The 5,024-nt window shown below is 46.9% G+C and overlaps 1 pseudogene; it reads left to right on the forward strand.

Moving 5' to 3' along the window:
* The first annotated feature begins 3,381 nt into the window (after positions 1–3,381).
* On the forward strand, positions 3,382–3,837 carry LOC128573448 (immunoglobulin heavy variable 5-51-like; annotated as a pseudogene).
* Positions 3,838–5,024: the final 1,187 nt, after the last annotated feature.

Below are 5,024 nucleotides of genomic sequence, written 5' to 3' on the forward strand. Positions count from 1 at the left end.
TCACCTTTCATTCCTTTTGTATTCTGCTGGTGTCACTTGTAATGTTTTTTCTTTACTTTCTTACATTTCTTTTTTGAGTTGTCTCTCCTTTTTCTTGAAACACTCTACCTTAAGTGTTTCTCATTTTTAACTTTCCAAAAGGGAAAAAAAAAAAAAACATTAAGGGCTGTGTTGATATTTCTAATGTTTTAAATTCTCTATTTCATTTATTGATCTCATTTCCCTAAAGGATCATGAGTGCATCAATGTGAACTTGAGTGAGCCCATGTTTTCACACCAAGTTATTCTCAGGTTCAGTGAAACCTATAACGTTTTCTGAGGGGTCTGTGGAATTGATGTGCTCCCCCTCATGACCTGGATAAGAATCTGCCACCCATGTGGATGGGACAACGAACAGGGTGGTGTGAGGGGAGGAGGGCTGCTGTGAGGTCCAGACTATCCTCTGGTAGGGACACCCCTCTTCCTCCTCACTCTGGCATTCAATCATTTCTTTCAAGGTAGAAAGTCACTTAAATTTCTCTCTGACATTTGGATGGAAGCCTAGAAAGGAGACTTATCAAACCTAAATTCTGCATCTGCATCTTGGGGAATGTGCTTCTTTCTTCTCCTCTGTCCTGAGTCCACAAGCTGAAAACTCTCCTATTCCACTGCAGCCCACACTGCCTCTGCCCACGCCGTCCAATGTGGCACCTGCAGCTTTGGCTCCTGGAACATGCCCCTGCCCTGTTTAACCTCCTGCCTCTGGCTGCCTTCCAGTTCATTCACGGTCTCTCAGATCACAGCCCAGACATTTTACCCCAACATAAAATCTTACCTTCAACCCCTCTTCATTTCCTTTTCTTCCAAGTCATATCTTCATTCTAACAGCCTTTGTCATCTTACCTGAACTTCTGCACAGAAAAGTGTTAACTCAACAGGTGTGGGTTGCCCGAACTGTATGCATTCCTGAAAGAAATCAATTCCTACAACTAGTCCATGGTAAGCCCTGAGAGATGGGCTCTGCTCTCTTTAACACACCTCCTGATAGCAGCATTTTAAAACCACATTAATGAGACATGCTGTCTGTGTAAATACTCCCCAGTAAATTACTTGCAGAACTCACTAAGTTTGGGTGTATGCATATACCCTTGAAACTAAAACCAACTTTAAGACCTAGATATATCTACCACCTCCCAAGGTCTCCTCACAGTCCCATTATTGTTATCAATTAACTTACTTTTTGATCTGTTTGGGGGGGTGAATACAACATACTAGTTGATCACATGCTGATTTCTGGTGAATGCCTGTTTATGCTCCATGGTCTGATTTCTGAGTTTTGGGGATCAGATGTGCAGGTGCTACAATCCTGTGACTGACCCCAGTGAGCAGCTCTGGGCACCAAGGCTCAGGAGAGCTTCCCTGCAGGACAACCCCTCACACGTGTGGTCAGACATCACTGCTGGTAGAACTGAAGGTGCACAGGAGGCCAATTGGGGAGAGGACCCCTCAGAGCTGGTACCTGGTGACCCTGGAAATTACTCTATGTGCCTTTGCTGATTTTCATTTGTATCATTTCTGTAATAAATGAACAGGAGTGTAGCATCTTATTCTAAGACCTGTGTTTATATCGCTCAGAGTGACCTAGGATGGTCTTGGCAGACTCTATATGATTACATCAGAAGTAGGGATTGTCTGAAGAACCCTGCCATGTTGATGCATGGCTAAAGCATAGTTTAGCAAAGCAAGGGATGAAAAGGTGGTGGAGACGAGCCTCTGACCACTGATGCCTCCAGCATCATGTGGAGTGAGGCAGCAGGTGCTCCAAGTAACTTGTTGGGGGTAAACATTATCATGGGAGTTGGGAATGGTACAGTCACACTGTAGAGGTTCATTTCATGAACACTGAGACAGTGCAGAAATGCGTGTGTACAGGTAATAACTGAAAAGAGCAAAAACTGCTGCAGCCAGTCCTGGCCCTCTGCATGCTAAGCTGTGGCTACAAGACTGATTTACAATCAATATGAACAATTTTCCTCAAAGCACAAACCACAGTGTCAAAGAAGGTGGCCCCGATCTAGGGGTGGGGAGGAAAACCCTTTAAACTACTAAATCCAGGCAGTAGCAGGAGAGAGGTGTGTCACATTGTGACATGAATTTTATGCCATTTTGGGTGGATGCTGGATCCACATGTTACAACAGGACAGTCACACATGGAAGCAAGTGATCCTAAAACACAGCAGACTGTTTCTGATGGGATGAGGAACCTCCATAGCAGAGGACAGTCTGTTTGTCATGTGAGAAAAGTGGACTCTCCAGATGAAGACACTGGCTCATTACCCAAGGCCTGGTGCTCTGGCTTCATGAAGGTGAGGATGTTCATCACATAATATGCACCTTTCCCAGGATGTGGAACGTGCTGTGATGAAGGTGGTCCTTTTGGTTCTGCACTGCAGGACCCCTTACTGTGCAAAATATCTTTGGATATATACAGTGTTGTTTTCCAACAGATTCCCCTTTGGGCCTTAGAGACACTGAGGAAATGAGACTGATTCAAAAGAGCATGGAACAGACACAGGGGAGAAGCAGGGCCCTCGTGCCAACAAGGTGGACGTACTTCAGTGGTTACTGGAGAAAGAAATGGCTGAAGAAGACATCAGTGGGGTTGACATCCATGTCAGAAAACAGCACTACTGGTCGTGGGTGGAGCAGTGTGTTCCCTTCAAGGCTGTTGACACTGACAGACCTGACCACATGTTCCCTACTTACTGTGTTTGTAGGAATGTGGAAATGCAGAAGGCAAAACGGCTTTTACAAACTTGCCCTGAGTGTCATTAGCGAAGGTCTGGAAAATTACACAAGATGAGGATTGCTGAAGGGCTGTGGCAATCATCCCCTTCCCCAGCTGGGTGCCCAGACCATGTTCACACACGTGTGCAAAGGGCAGGTGGTGAGGCCGAGTCCTAGTGACAGTTCTTGTGAGCAGGTGCCTGTGCATGAAATCCTCAATTCACAGTCTCCCCAGGCTCTACTCCTGTTTTCTTGTTAGTTTTTCTTTTCTTTCTTTATCATGTGAGTCTATTCATATTCCAACAACTTCCCCCACAGGATCACAGACAAGGGTGGACAGGAAGGCGCCCTGGCCTGAGTCCTGTGTGTACCTGGAGTAGAATATGAGGGAGGCTGGGAGAGATTATTGAGACCATTGTGCACCTGCTCTGATGTGCACATCAGCCCAGGAGCTGCCTTTGGGGTGCTGGGCTATTACCTCTGGCACAGTATCTGTTGTGGGGCAGGGTGTAAATATGCAAACTCAAGTGAGGGACACCCCCTTTAAACTCCCTGGAGTGCAGGCCTCCCACACTGCCCGCTGGATCCTCAGTGCACCCCTCTCTGTGCTCCAGGATGGCGTCTGCCATCGTCCTCACCCTCCTTCTGGCTGTTCTCCCAGGTCAGTCTGGCTAAAGATCTGGGGTCACAGGAGGGGTTGGCAGGAGGGGCCCTGATCTCAGTCCTGCTTCTCCCACACAGGCGTCTGTTCCCAGGTGCAACTGGTGCAGTCAGGGGGCAGAGGGGAGACGGCCCGGGGAGTCTCTGACGATCTCCTGCAAGGCGTCTGGATACAGCTTCACAAGCTACTGGATGAGCTGGGTGTGCCAGAAGCCCGGGAAGGGCCTGGAGTGGGTGGGGAGCATCTATCCTGGTGATTCTGATACAAACTACAGCCCAGCCTTCCAAAGCCACGTCACCATCTCCATCGACAACTCCATCAACACCGCTTTCCTGCGGTGGAGCAGCCTGAAGGCAGAGGACACGGCCGTGTATTTCTGCGCTACGGACACAGCAAGGGAACTGCAGTGAGAGCCCAGACACAAACCTCCTGCGGGGCCCGGCCGCCCCACAGGCACGGAGATACCCAGGGCAGGTGCATGTGGACTCAGCACTGGATTCAGTACAGTCGTGGCTTTCTCTCTGTAGAACAGTTACCACAACGTCTGTGGATCCATGGTTCCGAGCTTCCCTCCAAAGTCTCTGATTCAGATACGTTTCTGGTAGTAAGAAAAAAATGTCTCCAGTACACGAAAGGCACAGAGAGGCTTGCAGTTACATTATCATGTCCCCAAATGTACCTTAATTAGCAACATTTCTGAATAAGTCACCAAATATAATAATACAGATTCTTCCTTGGATCCCACTATGAAGCACAGAACCCGGAACATAAATTTCCTTCTAGTCAAAAAGCAGGATAAAACCCTAATAGTTACCAGGGTCCTAGGGAATCACACTATTTCTCAGGAAAAGAAAGAAGACCCCCATGGTGTTCAAGGTCTAAGGAACAAGCTCAGGACAATCAATTGTAGTGGACATGACACAAGGTCAGAGAGGCCCCCACCATGCTTAGTGTGGATGTTGGCTCTGCTCATCAAACTGGAGGCTTGTCCAGATACCAAGCCTACAGTACACACACACACACACACACACACACACACACACACACACACACACACACACGGTAAACACAGAAAGCTTTATTATGTCCAGTATTAAGATGTCTGCTGAGAGCAGGGAAGGTCTCTCAAGAAATCCCAAAGTGGCTTGATAGAGCAGAAATGGAGACTGGCTCATGGTTTTCATAAGGGCTCTGTGGTGGCTCAGATGGGGCTCCCATTAACAGGAAAGGTCTTGTGGGGGTTGGACCTCACACTGATATATTGTGATACAGCACCTGTGAATCATGACTAAAATTCCCTTGAGTTTGGCAAATAGGGAAGGGGAAGGGATGACCCTGAAATTTTCAGCAGACAGACATCAACTAAGAGATTCTCACTTCTTATTCCATTCAAAAACTATTTTTTGAAAAACAAGTTTCAGAATTAGATAAAAGAAAATGATGGATAGACAGCAATCATGTATGCAGAGAAATAGAAGATATTTTATTAGTATGAGCAAATAATAATAACAACAATAATGAGACTGAGAGGGTGAAGAGTTAGACAGAGGTCTCAGTCTATGGTAGGTGGAAGCTTCTCACTGTTCACGATTATCAG

This window comes from Nycticebus coucang, chromosome 21, assembly GCF_027406575.1.
Source record: "Nycticebus coucang isolate mNycCou1 chromosome 21, mNycCou1.pri, whole genome shotgun sequence".
Lineage (NCBI taxonomy): Eukaryota > Metazoa > Chordata > Mammalia > Primates > Lorisidae > Nycticebus > Nycticebus coucang.